Below are 12,164 nucleotides of genomic sequence, written 5' to 3'. Positions count from 1 at the left end.
TTGATGCTCCCGCGTGAGAGGAGGGAGAAGCTGAATTTCAGCCCGGTTGGGAGAGGCTTCTTGAAGCAGAGACACCTCAGTGGGCTTCAGAGAGGCCCAGGTGGTCTGAGCCTGCCCTCAAGGGTCATGGGGCTTTTGGATGGTGACGAAAGGTGTTGGGACATCACCCTCAAAGCCTGAAGGCCCCAGACCAGGGGAAATCGCCAGAGGTCTCCGCGCTGGGCTCTTCCCTGTGTGGAACCAGGTGCGCCGACAGGAACATTCCGATGGGTTCTCCAGTCCCAAGAAAGGAGAGCTGTGCAGAGAAAGCAGCCCAGAGGGGGGTCTGTGAGGAGGGCTTCCTGCTCCTGGGGGCGTGTTCTACTAACTCAGTAACGAATAGATGGTTTAAGCTAAAAAAGACTTAAAAGGGAGCATAGTAAAAGTGACTCCCCCTTACTGTCACCTCACCCAATACTCTTCTCATAGGCAACCAGTGTTTCCTGCTCAAGTGTACTTCCAGAGGGATTTCACACCTGCGCAGGCAAATTGTGTGTGTACACTTAAAAATCATGGTATAACTCACGTTCCAATTCTGCCCGCTTCACCTGGCAGAGCGGGCGCCCTGCCCAGCAGGCAAGCAGATACAAGGGGCCAGGCAGGGTGTCGGGGGTCTGAAGCTCTCTGGCCCACTGGGGTTGTGAGTTCCTGCAGACCCAGCTTTCCATATCTTCTGATGATTGAGGAGAAATCAGTAACGTGGGTTTGTAGGTGAAACATCTCGGTTGTAAACGAATGCAATTAATTTATTAAAACACACACCCACACTCTGGAACATCACCCCACAGACGTGGAAACTTACATTTGCACAAAAGCTGATACATAAAATGTTCAAAGCAGCTTTATTCATAGTAACCCCAAACTGGAAAGAACACAGAGATCTTCGATGGGTGCTGGTCAAACAGCCTTGGTCCATCCACACAGGATGCTACCCAGCAAGAAAGGAACAAACTACTGGCACTCAGCAACCCGAGTCTGCAAGAAATTGTGCTGAGTGGAGGGGTAAAGCCAATCGCCAAAGGTTACACATCGCATAATTCCACTTATATATATTCTTGAAATGGCAAAATTACAGAAACGGAGAACAGGTGAGTGACTGACAGGGGTGCGGCCAGACCGGGTGGGGGTGGGGGGTCTTGTGGCTGAAAAAGGACAACACGTGAAACCCCAGTGGGGCTGGACCCGCTCTGTGTCCTGTGTCTGTGCTAACGTCCTCGCTGCAGTGTTGCCATACACTTCTGCAGGAAGTCGCCATGGGGGGACTGGGAAGACTGTGCATGGCATCTCTCTGTATTATTCCTTTAAAGTGTGTGAAGTTCCAATCGTCTACGAGACAGTAGGTGGGGGAGAAATAGCTCAGCGGCAGAGCGCATGCTCAGCATGCACAAGGTCCTGGGTTCAATCCCCAGTGCCTCCATTAAAAATACATACATACTATAAAAATATTTAAAGAAGTTTAATTACACAAACGAAAAAGGAAACACAGAAACAGAGCTAACAAGTAATCTGGGTAGGCCCAGCTTGCTGGCCGCCGGTGTGCTTAATTTAAGGTAGTAAGGAAATTTCCCCAGCAGAGAACCACCCATGGGAAGCAACAAAATGGTGGACAGGACATTTCCTCATTTGAGATTTTCCCCTGATGTTGTCCTTAACCCCGCCCCTCCCCCATTTTCAGTTGCCCACGATCCTGGTGAGGGGCCGTGTCTGGGACCCAGGGTCGGAGCGGAGTCCGCCCTACCTGTGTGCTGTTTCCACCCCCCTTTGTCCCCTTCTCTGGGTATCAAGCGAGACAGTGGGCCGTGACCTGAGCAGGCCATGCTGCCCCAGACCCAGAGCCCCTCCGGGATGGCGGGGAGCCCAGATCTGTCCACCTGATGAATAAACGCGGCGGGGAAATGACTTCTGTCGGTGCCCTCCAACTTCTCATTTCCTAAGGCTCTGAAAAACCATAGGGTATCTGGCTCCCACCTGTACTGCAAGTTCCTGTCTGTCTTTAAATCGAAGTATTTAAGAAGGAAACTTCGTCACTTCTGTAAATAGAAAACCAGTATCAGCTGCCGAAATAGAAGTAGCCGTAAAATAAACACAATGAGACGAAGGGATGCCATTAAGTTCCAGCAGGCGCTGCTTCCCGCCGAAGGCTCAGAGCCCGCGCCTGCGGTGGGTCGCTGTTCCACAGGGAGACGGCCGAGCACCAGGCCCCTCGCACCTGCTCAAACAAACATGGTCACAACCTTCTTACTTCTCGTCCGCTGTTCTTCCTGTACAAGCCCTTCCCCTTGTCTCCCCTATTTAGTCTTTAGCTATTCAGAGGTTCACATTTTTCTGTGAACTCCATGTACATACATGAATAAAACTGACCTTTTCCTTGCTAATCTGCCCTTTCTTGGTTTAATTCACAGGCTCCAAACACTAAACCTAACAGGGCAGACCCCCACATCCTCCCCGCCATTGGTGCTGCCTGTCCATTACGTGAGCGACCCAGGAGGTGTGCAGTGGTACTGTGGTTTTCACCCACATCTCCTTGGAGGCTGACGATGTTGGACATCTTCCCATGTCTTTATTGGCCACTTGTGTATCTTCTTCACAAAAACGGCTCTTCAGGTCCTTTGCCCATTTTTTAATTGGATTACTTGTCTTTTGTTGTAATCCAACCACTTAAAAAAAAAGAAATATTGGAAAGAATGCTTAGAATTGTGCCCAGCACGTGTTAAAGACTCAAAAAGAGAAACAGGAAGTAGAAGACATCAGAGGATGTCCCCCAGCCCCGCTCCGCGGGAAAGGCAGACGCTGTTTCATGAAGCTCCTGTTTCACTCATACAAATACGTGTGAGCTGGATTGCAGGTGAACTGTGTTTCTTACTGGGGATTGTGCTCAGAAAAGTTCAAGTCCCGCATTCTAAGGAATGGACTTAGATGTGAACTGCTAGGTCACAGAAGACACCCATGTTCAGGTCTACTCAGTACAGATCCAAGATCCCTCCCCATGACTCCGAAACCCCCTCAGAACCCTCTAAAACCACTTTTTCCCATAGGTTTGCAACAACGCCCTTTGACCCTGAAAACTAACCTATGGGCTGAGGCTATTTAAGGTCTGTATCAGCCCTTTTCGTGTGAATATTCACATTCTACTGCAGAGAAATCAAAGCGCTGCTTCTGAGCTCACTGGAAGTGGTCACGTAAAAATGGTTTCCACACCTTCTACCTTTCAAACCTAAAAAACACACAAACAAATGAACAGAAACAAAAAGTTCTGAAACATATCTGGTCTCAACGATTTCCAACAAGGTCCTGCAGGCATCTCATCCAAAAAGCTCCCCAGATTGGCTGAAGCAATTTACACTTCCGCCAGCAGCGTGAGAGCTCGCTTCCTCCACCTTCGCTCAGACTTGATACAGGAAAGTTGTGCCGATCTGATCCGTGAGAAAAGACAGCGTGTTGCTGTTTTAACATGCATTTCCCTGGTTATTGAAAAGGGTGTACAGATCACGTGTGTTGGCCATTTGGATTTTCTCTTCTGGGAACTGTTCATCGATCTGTGACTCTTTTCTGACTTATGGCTTCAACTCTCCACAGAAGGACTCGAACACCATATTCCAGTAATTCTAATTTTCAGCTGGTGGAGAGTTTGGATTCGTTCTCACCCAACTTATCTTTTTTCCCGAGATAATAATGGTAGAAGAGGAACTAAGAAGTCTCAAATAAGGGTGCTCTCTGCTGTCGGGGCCCAGGGCAGGCCACCCTCAAATATGCCTCTGGCATATTGGTTATTTTGAATTAAAGTTCCTTAAGGAATAGCTGACACAGAGGGACACTCTGACCCTCCTCCCTGTCTCCCCGAGAGCAGGACATAAATCTCTCAGGAGGCAGGACACCCTTACTGCCAAAAACAGGGAGTTCATAATCAAACCTGCTACTTCTGTAACTTACCACCCCAAACCCAAACTCCATTTAGATTCTTCCCTAATTAAGCACCCAAAGCCTCAGCTCCTCTGTCCTGTCAGTTCCTCACAAATTTATCATTTCTTTATCCGAAAAATATAAAAGCTGCCTCTTTTGGCCCCTTCTTAGGTCCCATTTCTATGAGACCTCCTGGAGTACCAATTAAAATTTGCTTCTTTTTCTCCTGTTCATGTGCCTTGTGTTGACTTTATTGTTAGCCCAGCCACAGGAACGCAGAGGGGGAGAGGGGAAACTTCCCCTCCCGGACACTGCCTTTCTCAGTACTGTAAGAAGTGTTCAGGGCCTACAGGGTAAAAATGGCAGAAAATACCTCCCCCCAATTAATTAAATTTTGAGCTCATTAAAGTTTCTAATGGATGCAAAACGTCAGAATCTAAATTATCCGGTCAAGCCAGGTTGTGACTTAAGGGACACTCCAGTTTGCCACAGTCTAACTGCACCTTTGTGATGTAAATGTTGTGATGTGGTCTGCAGTTCAGCTAAACACAGCTGGCTGGTTTCTTACATGATTAAACCTGCTCCACGGGCAGGGAGGGAGACTGGGGTGTCTCCCGGAGAGTCACCCTCCTTCTGACAGGAGTCTCAGGTGGGGGACAGGCAGCCTGAAGGCTACAGCAAGGTTGCCAGAACAGCCATGGCTTCCCCTTCAGGGACCTTGAAGGAAAGTTCCGGAAAAAACTAAAGTTCCTCTTGATCCCTGTGTGGGCATGGCTGTGTGTGAAATGAGTTTCCTAAAATGGATTTTGTTTCCTGCATGTGAGTTTTTATTTATGTGTAACATAAAGTTGGCAGGGAGTCACGACAGGGAGTGGCGGAGACTGTGGCAAACTAGAGAGGTTGCAAATCCTTCTTATAAGAGATGGCCTCCACTCACCTCCAGCATATCACTGATTACCATGCGAACTCTGAGCCCAGTGTTGCCAGGGCTTCTGATTTTCCAAAAGAAATGATAAATCTAGATTTTATATAAAATACCCTGATTTTTAAATATTGGCAAACAATTCAAATTGAAGAAATCGGAGTAGGTGCTTTTGCCTCATGAAGAGTCAGGGGCTCCTGGTGGAATTAATACTTGAATACAGGCTGTTCTAAGCACCGTCGTAAACATGCCACGTGTGTTATTAACTGAATCTTTGTCCCAGATGTGTGCAGTAGATGCTGTGAGGAACTCCAAGTTATAAATGAATGTGTAACTATGAAACAACATAAATGTCCATCGACAGACGATTGGATAAAGAAGCTGTGGTATATGTATACAATGGAATACTATTCAGCCACAAAAAGGAATGAAATGATGCCATTTGCAGCAACATGGACAGACCTAGCGATGATCATGTTAAGTAAGTCAGACAGATAAATACAAATATCATGTGTCACTTACACTCCAGGCCTAGAGAGGGCGCTTCAGGTCCCAGAGTTTAAGGGGTTTGAGTTCTGTTTGTCACCTATACTTCTGAAGGGCCACGTCTAAACTGAGGTTCCTCCTGCAGTTCGGTAATTTGTAAGAATGTAAGAATGTAAGAACTCCGGGAAACAATTACTTACACCCGCCGGTTTATTAGAAAGGGTGTTATAAAGGATACAGAGGAAGAACCAGACAAAGTGATCCCGACCGTGAGGTCTGGGGGGGGTCCTGTCCTCGTGGAGGTGGGTGTGCCATCCTCCTGGGACGTGGATGTGTTCGCCAACCTGGAACTACGTGAACCCCATCCTTTGGGGATTTTTATGCAAACTTCATTACGTAGGCATGACTGACCATTAAGTCAATCCCCAGCCTCTCCCCTGCCCAGAGGTAAGAAGATGGGGCTGAGAATTCCAAGCTTCTAATCACAGCTTGGTCTTCCTGATGACCAGCCCCCACACAGGAGTCCACCAAGCATCAGGTCTTCAGAACAAAACACACTCCTAGCACCCAGGAAATTCCAAGGGATTTGAGAGCTCTGTGAGGAACTGGGGTCAGGAGCCAAACACTGGAACAAAAGATGCTCCTCTTTCTTCTATCACTTAGGAAACTGAAAGGGTTTGGGGAGCTCTGTGCCAGGAACTGAGGGCAGACATCAGTATATACATTTTCTGTTATTTCAGAGCAGATAAGTGAAACCAAGCCCATTTCACAGATCTGGAAACTGAGCAAGGCAAGTGGCTTCTCAAAAGGTCACACGACCACTTGGCAGGCAGAGTAAGAAGTAAAACCCAGTTCTAACATCCAGGCCACTGCTAAGAATACTCTCAATGACATACATATGCATTTTTAAATTAGGACTCACGTCCTGTTTTCGTTCTCACTCTGAGTGTGGTGTCCTTGCAAGCAGGAACTGGATCCATCTGTATTCTCTCTTCTGCACTGATGAGGCTCAGTCTGACTGTGCTCAGGTCGGCTCAGGGACACGCCCACGCAAGGGTGTCAGTCACTCCCCAAAACTCAGAAGCGTGTCCAGGAGCTGCTGGGAAGTGTTCTGTTGTTCTCAAACGCCAGGTTCTGATCCCTGAGGTGGGATGAGATGCCTGCCTGCCCCAGAACTGGGTGTGTCTTTCAGCAAAAGTGGGCTGCGCTTGGAAGCCAAAGGGCCAGCATCCTGAGAAACTGGGACTTTAAAAATCAGGTTCTTTTCCTCCAGGGCAGGAGAAAGTCTGGCTCCGGGTACACCTCAGCTTTTGACTTTTCACACACCATTTTCACCTGGGATCTTTTCAAACCTCACTCAGAAAAAAAAAAAAAAGGCACGAGATACAGCAAATGGGAAGTGTTTTCAAGGGGCCCAAGCGCAGAGGGGCGGGTATAGCTCAGTGGTAAGAGCGTGTGCTTAGCATGCCTGAGGTCCTGAGTTCAATCCCCAATATCTCCATTAAAAACAAACAAATAAACTTAATCCCCACCCCCAACAAAATGACCCAAGTGCACGCTCTTGTTACCATTCCCACCTTACAGACACTGAGCACACCGAGACCTGGAGAGGCAGGGAGGGTAACACGCCCGTGGCCCCGCGGAGCCCGACCTGGAACCTGGCCCTGATGCACGCTGTTCCTGTGCCTGGGGGCTGGGACCCAGGTGAGGTCAGAACGCCCTCTCCACCTACCCGAGGGCAAGGGCATTTTGTTTGCTGATTTCATTATTCCTTTTCAGACACGTCACATTCCTGTGTAACGTCTCTTCACGGTCTTTAGACCAATGACCAGAAAATTACGACTCGGGAATAGTCATCATCTTTTAACAACACAGGATAGATTAGACAGAACGTGATCGCTCCTTGAAAAGTGTCTATTAAATTCTGGCTTGAACGTGTGAGAGGCTGTGACTGAGACGGCAGACAAGGTACTGTCGGACTTGGTCCCCAAGCACCTCCAGGGGCAGAGGGCTCATCACCATCCAAGCCAGCTGCTTCTCCTCTGCCCCACGTCAGCCCAAATGTGCCTTCCCCTACCTTCCCTCCAAGCCCTGGCCTGAATTCTGCCCTGGGAGTACCCCTCAGGGTCTGACCTCCGCCTCTCCCCCTCCGCTGCTCCCCTGCAAGCTTGATGCAAGTTTCAGGGGGAAGGGGAGACGCACAGACATCACTGGGCTGGAGGGTCAAGGCCCAGACTCCAGAGCCTGGCTGTCTGCACTCCAGGCCTGGCTCCTCCCCTCCTGGCTGCAGGGCCTGGACCATGTCATCCCAGCCTCCCCCCTGCCCTTGAGAGCTGATCACACACCTTCCCTCCTTTCTGCCAGGCTCTTCAGAGCTGTATGAATCAGGGATCTCCAGAGAAACAGAGAAGGACCTGCACGCGTGTGTACACACGTGTGTGCATGTGTCTAAACACGGTTATTATCAGGAACAACTTGCACAGTCACAGAAGCTTGCAAATCCCAATTTCTGCAGTCTGCAAGCTGGGGACGGAGGAGGGACAATGCTGCAGGCCAAGACCCGGGGACCCACGGGCTGAGTTCTGGTCCCAGGGCAGGAGGGGACCGAGGTGACTTCTCGGCTCGGCAGAGGATGACTTCGGGCAGACAAAGTTCCCTTTCCTTCTCTGCAGGTCTTCAGCTGACTGGCCCACATCAGGGAGGGCGATTGACTTTTCCTTGTCTGATTCAAGCGCTGATCCCACCCACAAACAACACTGACCAAACGTCTGGGTGCCCCAAGGCCCAGTCGCTCGGACACGTAAAAATCAACCATCACGAGAGCTACTCACCTCCTCCAAGCCCCGCTCCCCGGTTTTGCTCACACTGTGAACGGCTGGCTTCACTCTCTCCAGCTCAGCAGATCCCCAAACTTCCCTCACAACCTAGCTTTTTATTCACGGCTTCTTCAAAAGTGGGCTGTTTGACTTCCAAATATTTCTGAGACTTTGTGGCTAGCTTTTTGTTGTTACTTGTGGTAAAGATACGTCACAAGTATCATCTTAACCACCTTTAAGTGCCCAGTTCAGGGGCACTAAGTCCACTCACACTGTCGTGCAGCCATCACCACCATCACCACCATCCGTCCCCAGAATGAACGACTGCGTCTTCCAAACAGAAACTCTGTCCCCATCAAGCACTAACCCCCCCTCCCCCAGCCCCCGGCCCCCACCATCCTACTTTCTGTCTCTAGGAATTTGACTCCTCTAGGCACCACCTATAGAGAGAATTACACAGTATGCATCTCTTTGGGACGGGCTTACTTTACTGTGCATGACGTCCTTAAGGTTCATCCGTGTTGCAACAAGTGTCAGAGCTTCCTTACTTTTACAGGCTGAACAGTATTCCGCTGCCTGGAGAGACTACGTTTAGTTTATCCATCATCTGTTGCTGGACACCTGGGCTGCTTCCACCTTCTGGCTGCTATGAACAGTACTACTGTGCACAGAGGTGGAAAAATACCTCTTTGAGACCTTGCTTTCAATTGTTTTGGGTACATGCCCAGAAGTGGACTTGCCGGGTCATATGGTAATTCTATGTTCTATTTTTTGAGGAACGGCCATCCTGTTTTTCACAGTGGCTGCACCATTTTACATTCCCACCAGCAATGCACGAAAGTTCCAATTTCTCTACGTCCTTGCCAACACGTGTTACTTTCTGAGCTTTTAAAAATAGTATCCATGCTAATGGGTGTGGAAAGTAGCTTATCTTTATTAATACCTAATTTAACATGATTTTTGAGAGTTCTTTTATAGTCCAGCATGTGGACTATACGCAGTGAATATTTCATGACTACTTGAAAAGAATATGTGTTCTGTAAATGTTCGCTGTCATAGTCTATAAATATCAGTTAGGACAGTTTGTTGATAGTCTCGTTTAAATATTCTCTATCCTTACTGATGTTTCATTTACTTTTTCATCTACTGAAAGGAAGTGTTAAAATATTCAGCATTATGAACGTCATGCTAATAAATTTGACAACCTAGATGAAACTAACAAATTCCTTGAAAATCACAACTTACTGAAATGGACACAAAAAGAAATTTTAACATCTGAATGATATTTAAACTGTTAAAAAAAATTAAATTTGTAATTAAAAAAACTTTCCCACAGAGAAAAGCCCCAGTCAGAAAGGCTTCTCTGGGGCTGTCCTGCCAAATGTTCATGGTCAGAAAGGCTTCTCTGGGGCTGTCCTGCCGAACGTTCATGGTCAGAAAGGCTTCTCTGGGGCTGTCCTGCCAAACGTTCATGGAGGAATCACACTCACTTACACCATCTCTTCCAGAACACGGAGGAGAGGGTGCTTCCCTGCTCTTCCTAGTGGCCAACACAACCCTGACGCCAGACTCTGACGCCAGACAAAGCAGGGAAAATTACAGATCAATATCTATCTTAAACAAAAAAATTCTTAATAAAGTATTAGAACAGAGAATCCAATGATACACAAAACTGTCATACGTCATGACCAAGGAAGGCTCATTCCAGAAATGTAAGTTTGGTTTAACTTTCAAAACTCAATCAGTATGGGAAGGAGGGTACAGCTCAGTGGGAAAGGGTGTGCTTAGCACACACGAGGTCCTGAGTTCAATCCCTAGTACCTCCCTTAAAATAAACAAGTAAATAAACCTAATTACCTCCCCCCAAAACAAAAACAATAAAAGAAAAAATAAGTAAAATATAAAAACTCAATCTGTGTATATCATCACATTAAGGACATAAAAGGGGGAAGTCATATGGCCATCTCATTAAGACAGAAAAGGCACTTGAGAATATTCAACACCCACTCATGAGAACAGCTTTCAGTAAAGCAGGAAGAAAACTAACAAAGTGCATCCACGAAATGAACATGGCTAGCAACCTGCTTAACAGTGCGCCACGTCAGCCGCAGAGGAATCAGGAGGGGGCACAAAGCGGCACGAGGAAACTGCTGGGGGGCGATGGGTGCGTTCAGTACCTTGGCTGTGGCTTTGGTTTTCACAGTATATATATGTCAAATTTTATCACATTATACGCTTTAATTGTGTCATTTATTAAAAGTCAGTTATACCCCAAAGCTGTTTTTAAAAGTGAAAAAAAAAATCAGCAAGACAAAAACTGACAGGAAATAGTCACAATACTTACACTTGACAAGGGAATTGTTTCCAGAATTTCCGGAATATAAAAACAACCCAAAAAAATAAATACTGAAAAGACAGAGTCCAATTTTTTTAAAAAGTAGGTAAAAATGAACACACTTCATAGAAGACACACAAATGGTCAATAAATATATGGAAAAGTGCCCAGCACCATGGGTCATCAGAGAAATACAAGCCAATACCACAATCAGACACGATGTCCCAGCCACCACGACAGCTGGAACAGTGACAACCCCAAGAGTCCCCAAGGCTGCGGATGGCGGAACTCTGACACTGCTGGTGGGGGTCTGAAGTGGTTCATCTGCTTGGAGAGCTGTTTGGCCGTTTCTCGTAAAATTAAACAAACTCTGCGAACAAACAAGTCCAGCTGGGTATTCACCCAAGTACAATGACATGTCCACCCAAAACCCTTGTACACAAATGTTCATGGGAGCCTCATGCATGACAGCTCCAGACCGGAGTCGCCCGAATGCAGGAGGATGGCTGAATGCTCCTGAAGCGGTGGCCAGCCCGCAGTGAAACAGAGCGAACTACTGGCGCACGCGAAGACACAAACGCACGCCACCGGCATAACGCTGAATGAAATGCAGTCAGCCGCGGAAACAGGGCGTACGGTGTGATTCCACTGACTCCAAGTCCAAGAACAGGCAAAAGGACTCCAACCTGTTAGAAAGCGGAGCAGTGGCGGCCTCTAGTGGGGGGGACGTTAACTGGAAAAGGCTGGCTGGCTTGTGAAGGGGTGTCCCCACACCCCAACATGGTGCAGGAGTGCCTGCGTCTGTACTTAAGGTCTGAGTATCACACCTGAATTAAAATACAGTTTTTCACATTTCAAACTTAATTTTAATAATGCATCAGTTAAACCTGTGCGGACGCCCAGCATACCCCTGGTCACTGTCTCCCATCTACAACCATCCCTGGACCCTCTCCACATCTGGTGAGACAGCTGCTGGTACCCTTCCCACTTTACAGATGAGAAAACACAAGTGCAGAACCGCTGGGCCGCCTGCCCAAGGTCTGCGAGGTGGGAAGGCAGGTAAGGCCTCGGTCATCTGTCCCAGGCCCTGTGCTGGCCCCCGGGGGCCCTCCCCAAGCCGCCAGCGTGGAGTGGGTGATTAGCAGAGCGTGCCAAGGGCCCGGCAGGGAGGGGGCAGTCAGGACCTGACGCCACCTGGGAAGACAATGAAGGGGTGGGGAGAGGTGGGGAGGGGCCCTGTCAACCCAGTGATCTGCTTAAAACATGTGTCTGACCATGTGCCTCATCTGCCTGAGCCTTTTCACATGCCCCCTCACCTTCAGTCTCCGTTCCCAGCAAAATAAAAAATGAGCAAGTGAGACTCCGTCAAACTAAAAACCATCTGCACAGCGAAAAAAAAAAAAAGATCCCTTATCAGACATAGGCTAACATCCAAAATGCATAAGCAACTCATATAATTCAACAGCAAAAAAAAACAAAACCCAAATAATCCAATTTAAAACTGGGCAAATGACCCACATAGACATTTTTTCAAAGAAGATATATGAGTGGTCAACAGGTACGTGAGAAGATGCTCAGCATCACTAGTTATCAGGGAAACGCAATCAAAACCAGTGAGATACCACCTCACATCTGCCAGGATGGCCATCGTCAGGAAGTAAGAAGC

This window comes from Vicugna pacos, chromosome 17 (assembly GCF_048564905.1).
Source record: "Vicugna pacos chromosome 17, VicPac4, whole genome shotgun sequence".
Lineage (NCBI taxonomy): Eukaryota > Metazoa > Chordata > Mammalia > Artiodactyla > Camelidae > Vicugna > Vicugna pacos.
Note: the sequence above shows the minus strand (reverse complement) of the source record.